We start from the raw sequence: 15333 nt of genomic DNA, 5'->3' as shown, positions 1-15333 counted from the left end.
TCTCGAAAAGGTTTGCCATCACTGCTATAAAACCTCTAGATTAGGTTTTATTTCCGCAGTCCTTTGTCAAGCCAACCTGAAATGTACAAATACAAGTATCAATATATAAAACTCTGTCTAATCCTTTCATTTTCATATACTGGTAATTAACAAAAACCCACTAATCCACAGTCCCCCCTCAGAATTTTCAGGGAACATTTTCCGTACGGACATTTCTGTTGAGGAAACCTGATGCTTCTGCCACGGGAAGCTTGTGGCAGAGGATCTTCAAGATAGTCAGTTCATGGATCCAAGCAGCTGTGTTTCATGGTTGCCTCATTGTGATTTTAAAATGTACTAGACCAGTGATGGCAAACCTTTTAGAGACCGAGTGCCCATTGCAATCCACTTATTTATCGCAAAGTGCCAACATGGCAATTTAACCTGAATACTGAGGTTTTAGTTTAGAAAAAAATGGTTTGCTCCAAGGCACGCATTACTTGGGAGTAAGCTTGGTGAAGCAACCGTGCAATGCTTTGAATGGGTGAATCACGACCCTAGGAGGGTTTACTCAGAAGCAAGGCCAGCCTAGGGGTGTGTGTGTGTGTAAAGGGGTGATTTTCCGCTCCCCCTACATCACGAACTCTGTGCACAGGTGCCCACAGAGAGGGCTCTGAGTGCCACCTCTGGCACGCGTGCCATAGGTTTGCCACCACTGTACTAGACCTTTCCTGCAGCTGCCCAGTGCACAGGTCAATCACAGAGATGGACAAGTGGTCTTTGAGAGAAGCTTGCTTGCCATCATTCATGTTCACCATGAGATGCTCCTAAAGAAACACACGCCTGAAAAACCAGTACATTAGCACAAATGGGGTTGTGTTTGGTTCGCTGCTTCCTTGACAGGGTTGGGATGTAAATTGTAAAAATATTGCTCGCTTAGCATAGCTATCATGGGGCTATCTGGTTAGGGCTGCATAGCTTTCCAACTGTCTGCCGAAGCCGAATGTTTTGTGACAGAACTGGGTTGTGCGAAGCTTATGTAGGAATTTGACTGAGGGGCAGAGGAGAATACTGTAAAATCCATTTGAATCAGAGAGATTCTGTAAAATATTTAGTTCATCTCCCCTGCCGGAACGGATCTCGGGCATGGGAGGAAAGATGATTGCACCACCCGCAGCCACACCAAAGCATTTACAATTTCTAACCTGTAAATCATTCTCTTTGAAGAAAAGACAGAGATATTCTGGTTCAATAAGCAAGAAAAGGTGTTCAGACTTAAAAAGAAAATGTTTGATGCCTGCACCTCCTGCTTGGGACTTGTTTTGAAGTAAATATGCACAGGCTCTGGCTGTTCGTTCTGTCAAGCGAGAAATGCTAATGAGGCTGAGCAAAAATAGTAGCTTCAGGGCCAATTCACATACACCAGAGATGGCGAACCTTTCTGAGACCGAGTGCCCAAATTGCAACCCAAAACCCACTTATTTATCGCAAAGTGCCAATGCAACAATTTAACCTGAATAACCCCCTCAAGCAGGGGCCAGCCTGCTGTAGCCTCCAGCAAGTCCCACATGAGCTGCTCTGCGCCTCTCTAGCATCTCTGCTGCCTCGCTGCCCCCCCCAGCAGCAGCAGCCACCTGGAGCACAGGCACCAGGCACCTCCCTGCTCACTGAGGTGCATGCACATCAAGTCCAGTGGCCCAGGCCATCCTAGATGGGGGGGGATCCCCCCCACATGACGAACTCTGTGCGCGCGTGCCCACAGAAAGGGCTCTGAGTGCCACCTCTGGCACCCGTGCCATAGGTTCGCCACCACTGACATATACCTTGGCTCTCTTACAGGTGACGGTTCTGTGAATGGAGATATTTGAAAATCACAAATGCAGCAGACTGATTCCTGTCAGGACTGTGAAGAGCAGGGAAACCTTTGAGCCTTCCTCTTGTGCTGTTTTCCCAATTGGAAAGGGCCCTATACACCTGAAGTTGACTTCTACCAAATTGAACCATTGATCTGCCCACAGTTTGATGCTGGCCTCAGCGAGGCTGGATTCAGTTTTTAAATGGCAGGTTTCAAGATTGTAGTTTAACGCTGGACCTGGGCAGGCCGAGTCCAGCATCAAACTATGAGCTCATCCTCATAGGATCCAACTTTATACTGCTGGCTGGCTCCACCGACAAAATCGTGTGGACTTCTGAGAAGGAACCAGCAGTACACAGACGGACATGGATCAGCACGTAGTTCAATGCTGGGCTTGGCCTAGTCAGGTCCAGGTTTAAACTGCAGGCTCCATCTCCAAAGTTTGCAGGACCTGACCAGGCTGGTGGGAGAGGGGTATTCAGTGCTTGCCCTATAGATATGCCCCTGGTGGGCCTGGAGTGGACCTGTCAAAGGCAGGGTGGAGTTCTGGGCAGGGAAGGGGCCAAGGTGGTCAAGGGCTCCCCCTTTGAGTGATGCCTAGGGCATGTGCCCTGGCTTCCCCACTCTAGATACTTCTCTGAGTCCCACTGAAGTAAAAAGGAACTTTTAAGAACTTGCATTTGATAGGACTCCAACAGGAAAATTTCTCAGTAGTTTGTGCTTTAAGATAGCTAATAGGCTGGGCTCCATTTGCATTTTCTATCTGTTTCCCACCCCTGCAGTGTTCATCTTTTAGCATCCCAGACAGTGGTGGGATCCAAAAATTTTAATAACAGTTTCCGATGGTGGTGGGATTCAAACAGTGGCGCTGCCGCACACACGCCACACACACTCCAGTCCCTATTGGGCAGGGAGGTTGCTTTAGTAACCGCTTCTTGGCACTCAGAAAAAATTAGTAACCACTTCTAGAGAAGTGGTGAGAACTGGTTGGATCCCACCTCTGATCCCAGATCAGCAACTGTAAGTTGTAGGCCCAAAGCTGCCCTATCCAGTACTGGCTGCCCATTCAGTTACCAAACCCAAAAGCTTGAAGAAAATGTGAAGTAACTGTGGGAATTTCTGGCTGTTTATTTTATCTGTTATTAAAATATGTGTATCCCACCTTTCTTTATGATCCAAGGCAAGTGACAAATCCAAATGTAAAACACACACAGTGTAATAAGACCTCCAACCCTGCTGCCAATGCGAGCACCCTGCAACCCATTAAAAGTCCAACGCTGTTTCCGCATGGCGTCGTTGGGGGTTGGGTCGGCGCATCCCACGCCGAACCAAACCCCCTGGGACCGTTCACACGCTGACCCGGCGTGTCTCTGGCCATCCAGCATGTCGCCGAGGCCTGGAGACACGCCCCCCCGGCCCTGCGTGACTGCTCCAGCGTCGCAGGGCAGGGGGGCATGTCCCCAGACCTCGGCAACATGCCAGACGGCCGGAGACAAGGTAAGTGAAGGGGGGGAGGGCACCTTGGAGCCGCTGCCGTTCGCACGGCAGCGGCTCCGAGCCGCCATTTTCCGGAAACCTCACTCCCCGAGCGAGGTTGGAAAACGGCGGCTTCGCGCCGGTCGGGTGGTGTGAATGGCTCCCTGGGGACAGCGTTTTTGCCGTCCCCAGGGCGCCATTAACCGCCCGTGCGGAAAGGGCCCAAGAGTCGAATAAAAAGGTTGCACTGCATCCTATTGCACTGCATCCTAAAACTTCTAGGGATGCAACCCCACTACCTTCCCAGGGATCCCAATCCACAAGATGGGAGAAACAAAGGCATGAGGACTGGTCGATCAATTTCCAATCTCCAGGTGGTAGGTGGAGATTTCCCTCTATTAAAGCTGATCTCCAGTCAGCAGGGATCAGTTCACCTGGAGAAAATAGCTGCTTTGGAAGGTGGACTGTATGGGATTACACCCTATTGAATCCCTCCCCTTTTCAAACCCTGTCCTCCTCAGGCTCCACCCCCAAAATCTTCAGGTATTTCCCAATCTGGAGCTAGCAACTCTATAAAATGACAGAAAGGCTATCTTAAGGGGGAGAACAGCCAGTAGTAGGTGGCAAACTGAAGACTGCAACTAGTGCATGTGAGTCCTATTTATTAATTTGCATTCATTATGGTCTGGCTTTCTCTCTGCGACTCAAGGTGGATTACACATGGTCAGCACAATCAACACGATTGGTCATCTACTACAGTGGGGTTTGAAATGTGAAACACTGAATATGCATTTTAATCTGACATGGTAAACGATAATTACATAGTACAATTACACTTACAGCAACAGACAGTGTGTACCTTAAAATATTTTTTCTTTAAAAAACAGTAAGAACAAGGAAATAAACTAAACTGAAAGAGAGGGGGGAAGGATATAAAAAGGAAGAAACAAAAATATAACAACAGTGGCTGCAGGCTACACAGGGGTTTCTTTAAAAGGTTTCCAAATATCTAAAAATAAGTCCAATTTGTGATTGTTGTCATATCTTCAAATACTGGAAAAGTTGTAAGGTCCTCAATCCATTGATTTCATGGAGTTGGACATTTATCTCTCCAGTGTTGTAACACAAAATTTTTAGCGGTAGCATTTTTGTTGATCATTGGTTAGCCTCCAAGAGATGGGCAGAAAATTTATAAGTACATAAGCACCCTCAGAAATCAATTAATATTCTAATACAAAATTTGTGTGAGTAGTAACGTCCCCCCAGAATGACTGGATATGCAAAGCATTAAGTGACATGTCCTGTGACTTACAATGCCAGCAATTAGACACTTTCCTCAGTCCTTTACTAAAGAGTCACTGTGATGGCCGAAATATCCCAAACATAATTTTTCCCCTGAATAAGTAACAATTTATTAAGTCGGTGGTGGGGTGAAGATCAGTAGGGCAATCAGGTAATAGCTTTATGGCCATATGCCTTTGCTGAGTATCAGAGAGAAAGCCAGACTATAAAAAATGCAAATAACTAAATAAATCCCATGTGCACAGTCTTCAATATGCTACCTCCTGCTGGCTGTTCTCCCCCTTATTTATTAATCATTTATTTATGAATCCCCCCTTAAAATAGCCTTTCTGGCATTTTATAGGGTTGCTACGTCCAGATTAGGAAACACCTCAAGATTTTTGGATAAGAGCCTGAGGACAAGGTTTGGGAAGGGACTCAATAGTGTGCATTGCCATACAGTCCACCTTACAAAGCAGCCATCTTAGTTGAGAGTATATTCAAGCCTACTTGAATATATGGCTTTAGGGAAACTTCAAATTAAGGGAATATCTGGAAATTATTAAATTCTATCACAACAGTGGGGATTCGAATTAGGATGTCCTCGGGGATCCTAGTCCAACGCTCATTGCTGCTACATGCTGGTACTCAACTGTAAAGTAACATTTGCATTGGCTGCAAAGGGCTTCGAAGATCGCGTTGCCAACCACCAGCTGAAGCCTGGAGATTTCTTGCAGTCACAATTAATCTTCCGACAATAAAAATCAGTCACTGTATCCCCAAGAGATCCTTTCTTTCCTTAAATCCTGCTCCCCACCTCCAAAATCTCCAGGTATTTTCCAATCTGGAGCCGCCAACACTAATCGAGGAACTGACTTCAGTGTAAACATGCATAACACTGGCCTGCATGCTGTTATCATTACAGAAAACAAACCAGGCTTAGTGGTGGCAGTTTTGACTAAAAGAAAACATTTCTGCAGCGTTGAGGAATCGTTACAGAAATAAGGGAGGCTGAAGCATTTTTCTAAAATTCACAACGTCGAAAAAGGGGTTAATTTTGGGCTCGTCTTCAAGCGTGATGGGAATTGTAGGCGAGGAGCTTCATGGGAGTTGTAGTTCGTTTCCTTTCCAGCATGGCTGCCTCCTGGTAGGTAAATTAGTTTGCTTTAATCGGCTCCGTTTTATCGTCCTAAAGGAAACAGCCTAGAAGTCCCAACAGCAGTTTAAGTTAATATATAACTGTATCTTTTAAACCAGCGTTAAATCTCAAGCTTTTTCTTTTCCAGTAAGAATTGTTTAGCAGGGGAATCGACTGTCCACTCTAGGGTAGTTGTGAGATCCAGCTCTCTGGCAGTCTTTAAGCAGCAGCTGGACAATACTTGTCAGGGATGCTTTAGGCTCTGATCCTGCGTTGAGCAGGGGGTTGGACTAGATGGCCTCTGTGGCCCCTTCCAACTCTATTATTCTAAATTACTGTAAAGAGGTCTGTTTATGTCATTTCAAAGATAAACCCAGACTTTTTTCCTTCTATGTCTTGCTAAACTGTAGGCATATGGTATCACTGTACTGGGCTCAGAGAAATTAGGTTTTGGCACTGCATAGGAATAAAGTCTGAGGGTTATCAGATATGAAGGATAATCTTTAGCGGCTGTTCAGAAGAGTGAATTTCATCTTGTGCATTTTTAAAAAATCCTTACACAGATCAAATTGCCCTCTTCTATACACCCATTAAAGGTATAATAGACCCAGCTTTCTCTCCATTTACTTGCTCTAATATAGGATGAAAAGGAGTTACTGTTGAAGGCTTTCACGGCCAGATTCAACTGGTTCTGGTGGGTTTTCCGGGCTGTGTTGCCATGGTCTGATGGATTTTGTTCCTAACGTTTCGCCTGCATCTGTGGCTGGCATCTTCAGAGGTGTATCACAGAGAAAAGATTGTGATACACCTCTGAAGATGCCAGCTACAGATACAGGCAAAATGTTAGGAACAAAATCTGCCAGACCACGGCCGCACAGCCCGGAAAACCCACCAGAACCAAAAGGAGTTACATTTATGCTGAATTGGTCTGTTGTGTTTATTATATTGACTTGGTCTGGCAGATGTTGTCCAAAGACTTGTGTAGAGACCTTTTACTTCATATCTTTTGCCCTGTTACTTCATATCTTTATGTGTATGTGCCAGGGACTGAATCAATTAGATTATAGATGCAATTAAAGCCATCCACTGGCATGGGGTAGGGAGAATGACATTTGTGATGGGTGATGGCTGTAAAATGGTGCCCATGTGGGTAGGAGCTTTGAGAATGTGCACCTTCTTGTTTTCATAGTGTTCAAAACCATTTTGACTGCGATCTTCCTGGAAATCAAAGCCAGGGGAAAGTTGAAAAGTAAACAAATTATTATTATTATTATTATTATTATTATTATTATTATTATTATTATTATTATTATTATTATTATTATTATTATTCATTCATTCATTCATTCATTCATTCATTCATTCATTCATTCATTCATTCATTCAATTTCTATACCACCCGATCCCCAAAGGGCTCCATAATATAACAACATAATATAAACAACATAATATAACATAATATAAACAATAAGCAGGAGCAAATATAACAACATAATATAACAACAATAATATAAACTGGAATAATATAATATAATATAAACTGTGCCTGGAAACTTGGAATGAACAGAATTGAAAAGTTCTGCTAATTGGCTATTGTAGGTTTTCTGCTTATGTGACTGTGGTCTGGTAGTTTTTGCTTCAGAAAGGAACACGTCTGACTGACATGTCTGTTAAGATGCCAGCAATATGCGGGTGAAATGTGGGAGCGGTGAACAACATAATATAAACAATAAGCAGGAGCAAATCCGGTACAATACAAACATAGGCTCCGTCAATAAAACATCTTAAAATACATAAAAACAGCGGCTAACAATTAGCAAATTAAACAAGAGGCGTCCAGGCTCAATTTAAAAACCCACCCCAAGAAGGGGGGGACGGCAGGCTCCTCAATATGAGGAGCTCTGTTGTACCAGTGCCAAAGCAGGAGCAGTGGGGGGGGGGGGCACCATATCAGCGGCTGGACACTCCAAAGGCCCAGTGGAACAACACAGTCTTACAGGCCCTGCGGAACTCACCAAGGTCCCGCAGGGCCCGGACAGTTGGTGGGAGGGTGTTCCACCAGGCCGGGGCCAGTGCTGTGAAAGTCCTGGCCCATGTGGAGGCCAGCCGCATCATTGAGGGGCCGGGGACCACCAGCAAATGGCCAACAATATCATCCAGATATGAGGAAGGCTCCTCCAGTTTGGGTATCAATCTGAGCAAAAAACCATGTGGAAGAGGCCTTTTGTGTATTAGCTGGCAGACAGTGAGATCTTTAAAAAGGCTGAGCCTTTTCATTTAGGTGATGATTGTGATCATGCTGACTTTTATACTGTGCCTGGAAACTTGGAATGAACAGAATTGAAAAGTTCTGCTAATTGGCTATTGTAGGTTTTCTGCTTATGTGACTGTGGTCTGGTAGTTTTTGCTTCAGAAAGGAACACGTCTGACTGACATGTCTGTTAAGATGCCAGCAATATGCGGGTGAAATGTGGGAGCAAAAACTATCAGACCATGACCACACAACCTGGAAAACCCACAACAGCCAGTTAATTCTGTCCATGAAAGCCGTCAACAATACATAGGGAAAAAAATATAAATGGGTAGAGTGCACCATCTGCTGGTACAGAGGCACAACTTCTAGGTTTTAACAATACACTGAGACATTGCTTTGGGAGTAACAAAAGAGAGAGAATGGATCATGCTGTGATAACCAAACTGTGCATATGTGTTTGTTTTTAATAAGTCCTATAGTGAAAAGATTCATTATCATTAGTTCCAAAAAATAATCTCTTTTTCAACCACATCTCTTCTTGTAGGGAGCAAGGCCAGTAACCAGCAGTTGATGAGATAACTAGCTTAGCCCTCTCTGGAAGGATTAGGAAGATAACAGATGGATTTAAAGAGGTAAAATGCAGCCATAGGATATGTATGCTTTGCTCTGAAGCTCCTGCAACCAAGCATCTGTCCTAAGAATAGCTAGGTTTTGTCCTCTGCATAATAAGGCAAATGCTCATTTGTTTACTTACTGTGCATGTTTTATTTAGCATCTGGCAGTCATGAGAAGGGGGAAAGAGCAATGCAGGACACTAAGATTGTTTCCTCTGGACCCTGGAAACTCTTCCTAGCTGCCTCTTCTAGTTTCCATGATTTTTCCTGTGTGTTGCTCACAACTGTTCCAGCTCGACTTTGCAGCATTAAGGGTTCAAAAGTTCTTTAGAGCGCTGGAGTCTGTGCCTGATATCAAATTTTGTAGTTGAGCTTCAGGATTGCAAAATCCCAAAATATGCCCTCCTACAACCTGAACAACTTAAAAATAATTGTAATCACAGTTCTTAGCAGACCTACTATGCATTTCAAATGTTCAAAGTTCCTTCTGTTGATGATCTCTAATCTTTACAGCGGTCCTGTAAGGTAGACCAAATGCAGTGATACTTACGTTTATCATTTGTCACTTGAGTTTTGACAGTCATGACAAAAAGGCAATTCCACTGTTGTGAAGTAGTGATGTAGGATGGGACTGTGCTGCAGTCTTTTTTTTCCAAAGGAATTTTAAAGGAGGTTATTTCTTTCTTCCAGTGACCTCCCATGACATATTCAACATGGAAACAGAGAACATCAGAAAACTGAATCAGAAACTCAGTAAAGCAGAGAAGAAATTACGACAGAAACAGATGAAGGCCAGAAATACTTTACTGAAGCATGAGGACATTGAGTGTGTCTCTTTGCCTACAAAGGTAATTAGAAGGACTGATTGTTGCTCTCCTAATGACGAATGTGAGTTGTGCATTGAATTGGAAATAAGTCTCAACTGATTTCAGTGGGACATAGTCCTTAGTAACTGTTCAAATGAATTCAGCTTTATGAATGTTTTCAGAGCTCTTCCACATTCTCATTTTCATCCCTTCTGTCCCTGTAGTTTCATTTTTTCCATGTATTTTGCTCCCTCCAGTTGTCAATTCAATATTATACTGCTTTGTGTCCAGCATATTTGCCTGCACTTTAAATTTTCAAAGAGATCTGCGGGACATAGAACAACGTACTATTGAATGGAACACTAGAGGGAGCAAAACCTATACACAAAAGAAACCCCTCCTTTCCCCAATTGAAGAAAATGAGAATGTAGAAGAGCCCTTAGTCTGGGATAGGACATGAGAAAACCTTTAAAGACATTCATGGAAACCTTTAAAGACCTACAAAACCATGCTTGAAAGACCTCATCTTCTTTATGGGCACACTTGTAGTTGTTCCCTTTTTAATGTGTAGGATTCATTATAACTTGGGACAGCCTCATGGTTGTCATGGCAGCCATGAAGTCCTGGGATGGACCGGGCAAGAGAAGACTTGATTTGCTAGCCACTCATGTGGCTAAACGTTATAAACAACTTTATGTGTGTTGATGACTCATTAATATCAGTTCTATGCATTTGTGGTATAGTGGTTAAGGCTGGTGGACTCTAACCTGGGGAACCGGGTTTGATGCCCCACTCCTCTGCATGAAGCCTGCTGGGTGACCTTGGGCCAGTCACAGTTGTCTCAGAACTCTCTCAGCCTCACCTGCCTTACAAGGTAGGGGAGAGAGGGAGGGAACAGAAGGTGAGTGTAAGCTGCCTTGAGACTCCTTAAAGGTAGAGAAAAATGGGGGAGCTTGCTCCCCTTTAACATGACATTCTTTCAAATATTTAAACATAGTTATCATGTCACCCCTTAACCTTCTCCAGACTAAAGAAGCCAGTGTGGTGTAGTGGTTAAGAGCGGTCGCTCTAATCTGGAGCACTAGGTTGGATTCCACACTTCTCCATATGAAGAAGAAGAAGAGTTTGGATTTATATCCCCCCTTTCTCTCCTGCAGGAGACTCAAAGGGGCTTACAATCTCATTGCCCTTCCCCCCTCACAACAAACACCCTGTGAGTTGGGTGGGGCTGAGAGAGCTCCGAGAAGCTGTGACTAGCCCAAGGTCACCCATCTGGCGTGTGTGAGAGTATACAGGCTAATCTGAATTCCCCAGATAAGCCTCCACAGCTCAAGCGGCAGAGTGGGGAATCAAACCCGGTTCCTCCAGATTAGATACACGAGCTCTTAGCCTCCTACGCCACTGCTGCTCCAGAGTCTTATCTGGTGAGCTGGATTTGTTTCCCCACTCCTAAACACAAAGCCTTCTGGGTGACCTTGGGCTGTCACTGTTCCCTCAGAACTCTCTCAGCCCCACCTACCTCACAAGGTAGAGAAAGGCAGGGTATAAAAACCAAACTATTCTCCTAATCACTCAAATTACCAGGCAAAACTGACCACATGTCAGTTCTGGGCCAGTGGCCCCATTTTCTCTTTATTGCTCTGCTTTGTTTATGAGATTCTGTTCTCAGACAAAGAGATTAATGTTGAATATTAATGTGTTTCTTTTTTGCCTCCATCTTTCCTGCTAATTAGAGCCTGGTTATTGCCAACGGCGGTCTGGGTAATGGCGTAAGTAGAAGCCAACTTCTTGCCCACTGCAGAGTTAGGAAGGATGGTAGGATCCTGTGGGAAGCTCCTCTCATAAATGCCCACCAGAAACAAAGCCGTTATTCCTTTGTTGAAATATGGGATTCCGGGTAGAAGACCAGCAAAGCAGAGAGTTTCCTATAGAAACTCTCAAATGGGAAAGGAGAATAATGTTTAGGAGAATTTCAGCCATAAGTAGAGTCATCCCTCCTCTATGTCAACTTTGTGGAAAAAGGTATCATGACTTGCCTCTGAAGAAAAAAACAACCATCTTTTACACCTCATAGCCCATCATTTTCTTTCTGTTTTCCTGAACGTTGTTTTCTTTCAGATATATTTGACTTGCTCAGCCTCACTTTGAATATAAAGGGAGATTTGAAAGGGGATCAGTAGTGGACTACTTTTCACTGTGGTAGCACAGTTTTGTTTGGAGCAGTTTCTGTTGAATATTTTGTCAGGCTGACTAAAAGTATACGGTTCAGCAAGATGTTTTGTCCTTCAGTTGCTCTCAAAGGGATATTGTAAGGAATTCCATAGAAGCAGAAATAAAAGGCTTTTTGGGTGTAAAAGACCGTTTATTCAGACATCCTAGAAAGCTCACGTACACGCCGTGGCAGGAATAACATTTCCCGCCAGAAGCACAGGTTATAACTCTGTCCATCCCATCCCCCTCCCGGCTTCCCATGGGAACGTAGGTCTCATCTCCCTCGCAGAGATAAGGTCTCCGCCGCAGAAGCTGGCCCATCGCCCGGGTTGTGGAATGTAGTCAAGGCCAGGCGGCTGACCCGCTCATCAACACCACTGAATCCTTTACAGATATATTGAATGCAGAAGTCACACAGACTTGCTTGGTGGGGCATACAGAGGAATAACAGGGACTGGCAGAAGTATTCTGAGAGACCACTATTAATAGCTGGAGATACATCCACATTTTTTCTGTTGCTCTACCGGTATGTAGTTGTCTGTGTATATAGGATGCTGAGGGATGGTGCTATTGAGAAAACTGGCCTTTATAGTCCTATGGATTAAAAACTGGTTGAGGAATAGGAAACAAAGGGTGGATGTAAATGGGAAGTCCTCACAATGGATGTAGGGAGTGGTGTCCCCCAAGGATCCGTTTTGGAACCAGTGCTCTTGAACCTATTCATAAGTGACCTGGAAGTAGGAGTGGGTAGTGTGGTGGCCAAGTTTGTCATTGATACCAAATTATGTAGAGTGGTGAGAACCACAAAGGATTGCAAAGAGCTCCAAGCGGACCTTTATAAATTAGGTGAGTGGGCTAAGTAATGGCAAATGCAGTTCAATGTAGCAAAATGTAAAATGATGCAGGGGCAAAAAATCCAAACTTCACATACACACTACAGGGGTCAGTGCTATCAGTCACAGACCAGGAAAGGGATTTGGGCGTCTTAGCTGATAGTTCCATGGGAATGTCAACTCAATGCACGGCAGCTGGGAACAAGGCAAACTGTATGCTGGGGATAATTAGGAAAGGATAATAAAACTGCAAAGATTGTCATGCCCTTATATTAAGCGACTGCACTTGGAGTACTGTGTTCAGTTCTGGTCACCACATCTCAAAAAGGATAGAAAAAGTACAGAGAAAGGCAATGAGGATAATTGAGGGATTGGAGCACCTTCCTTATGAGGAGAGGCTGCAGCATTTGGGACTCTTTAGTTTGGAAAGGAGACGTCTGAGGGAGGATATGATTGAAGTCTATAAAATTATGCATGGGGTAGAAAATGTTGACACAGATAAATTTTTCTCTCTTTCTCACAATACTAAAACCAGGGGGCATTCATTGAAAATGCTGGGGGGAAGAATTAGGACTAATAAAAGGGAAACAGACTTCTTTCAATTATAATGTGTGATTGAGATTATTTTGGGAGAAATATGCTGCCACAGGAGGTGGTGATGGCCACTAACCTGGATAGCTTTAAAAGGGGCTTGGACAGATTTATGGAGGAGAAGTCGATCTATGGCTACCAATCTTGATCCTTCTTGATCTGAGATTGCAAATGCCTTAGCCGACCAGGTACTCAGGAGCAGCAGCTGTAGAAGGCCATTGCTTTCACCTGCATGTGAGCTCCCAAAGGCATCTGGTGGGCCACTGCGAGTAGCAGAGTGCTGGACTAGATAGACTCTGGTCTGATCCAGCAAGGCTCTTTCTTATGTTCTTATGTTCTTATACTTTCAGATTTAACTACAAGCCACACTTAATTAACCAGGAATAAACTGTGGTTTAGAATTTAAAAAAAGTATTTGTGCCACTGTTTGCAATAATGTGTTGTTTAGTCTAACTATAGCTTACCATAATGTTTGAATGCACCCGCTGACTCTTGTTTGTGTCTGTGTGCCATCATGGCAGACTTCTGGCCTAGGGTTTTCAAGGCCATTGCCTGCCTTTGTGTGGGTTGAGAGAGTTCTGAGAGAACTGAAGTTGGCCCAAGGCCATCCAGGAGGCTTCATGTGAAGGAGCGGGGAATCAGATCAAGTTCACCAGATTAGAGTCTGCCTCTCTTAACTACTGCACCTTGCTGGCTCTTGACTTACTATTGCATGAACACACCGTGATGTGGTTGCGGAAAATGTGATGTTAGTAATATTTTAATTGCTGGTGTTTTGAATGCAGAAGTACTGATCTTTGCAAAAAAATAAAATTGTTTACAGTTGCTTCTAGTTTATGCACTAGAGATGCTCAAGCTACATTGGTATTCACTGACTGTTAGCAGTACTGCTTTTATATGTATTAGTTAATTCTTACTTTTTGGTCATTATTTTGCTTTGTATATTTCAAATGACATTGATTCTGCACAGCCAGTCAGATGTCCTCCTGGGTATTCTGGCCTTGCCCACTTTCTAAGAACATTGGGCACGCATCAAAAACATGTCAGCAGGTGCCCTGCACTATATCGCTCGGATATAGTGCAGGTAATGTACGTAGGTAATCAATGTATGTAGTAATCGAGACCAGAAGCAAAATAGCAGCTTTCTGTGGTCTTGTTTGCCAGGTTGGCCCTGATCCTCTGAAAACTGGGGGACAATGGGAACTTTTGAGTCTAGCAGCAGGGAGCATATTGCTTGCTGTGCTCTCTATTTTCCGGGTTGGAGCATTGAAAAAGGATCTGAATTGATTCTGGGGATCATGCAGGCCTGGTGTAGTGGTTAAGAGTTGGTGGACTCTAATCTGGAGAACTGGGTTTGATTCCCCACTCCTCCACATGAGCGGCAGACTCTTATCTGGCGAACCAGGTTTGTTTCCGCACTCCTGCACACAAAGCCTGGTGGGTGATCTTGGGGTAGTCATACTTCTCTCAGCCCCACCTGCCTCACAAGGTGTCTGTTGTGGGGAGAGGAAGGGAAACGAGTTTGTAAGCCCCTTTGGGTCTCCTTACAAGAGAGAAAAGGGGGTAAAAATCCAAACTCCTCCTCCACTCTTCTCCTCCTCCTCCTTCCTCTTCTTCCTCCTCCTCCTCTATTGAAAAATAATCCCCCCATGCCTTATGACAAGCAATTTTCAGAAAGTCTCCTCAATGTTAAAAGATAACTGTTTCTAGCATGGAGAGCTGCTTGTTGAGAGCAAAAAGGATCTAAAACTTCTGTGGGCAGGGGGAAATTCAATGGGCTTTAGAAAAGGGGGTAAGCAAGCATTTTCTCCTGCAGTGGACTGGTGTGGAGAGAGGAGGCCACACAATGCCCTAGCTACTCCAAGTGCCCCTGACATGCCCCCCCCCCCTGATTCTGCCTTCTCTTCCACCACCACTCTGCCTTCCCCCCTCACCATTTTCCTCAGGGTCCAGCAGATGGTTCTCAGGGGCTGCGTCTCTGGCTGTCCTCCCATAGGGTATTTGGTCTTTGGGGGTTGGGAGAGGGCAGGTGGGGAAGTGGGGAAGCTTGTGCTGGGTCTAGCGGTGAGGATGGCTGGCTGACCATGCCCCGCCAGGTTGGGAAAGGGCGGGTGAGGGAATGGGGCGGTGGTACCAGGGCCATGGCTGCCCATGCCTGCTGGCGTAACTTGGTATTTGGGGCAAGGGGAGGACGGGCGGGGAATAGGGAGGCTGGGGCTGGACCCGGTGAGAAAATGGCCTGTTGGTACTGCCCCGCTGGGCCCAGCTTGCTCCTACGTCGGGGGGGAATGTGTG

The 15333-nt window shown here is 44.7% G+C and overlaps 1 protein-coding gene across 5 annotated transcripts in view; it reads left to right on the top strand.

Moving 5' to 3' along the window:
* Positions 1-5671: 5671 nt before the first annotated feature.
* Positions 5672-15333, top strand: part of ALKBH8 (alkB homolog 8, tRNA methyltransferase) — a 60802-nt gene continuing 51140 nt past the window's right edge. The window contains exons 1-4 of one of the 5 annotated variants that reach the window (XM_048495482.1): positions 5723-5742; positions 8528-8615; positions 9288-9445; positions 11137-11425. The gene's annotated coding sequence lies outside the window, so the exon portion shown is untranslated. Of the gene's footprint in view, positions 5743-6922; positions 6979-8527; positions 8616-9287; positions 9446-11136; positions 11426-15333 lie in introns of those variants that run through there. The other 4 variants (XM_048495483.1, XM_048495484.1, XM_048495486.1 and 1 more) reach the window with 4 other exon arrangements.

Source organism: Sphaerodactylus townsendi, linkage group LG04, assembly GCF_021028975.2.
Source record: "Sphaerodactylus townsendi isolate TG3544 linkage group LG04, MPM_Stown_v2.3, whole genome shotgun sequence".
NCBI lineage: Eukaryota > Metazoa > Chordata > Lepidosauria > Squamata > Sphaerodactylidae > Sphaerodactylus > Sphaerodactylus townsendi.
The sequence above is the reverse complement of the archived record's forward strand: the minus strand, read 5'-3'. Positions and strand labels throughout refer to the sequence as shown.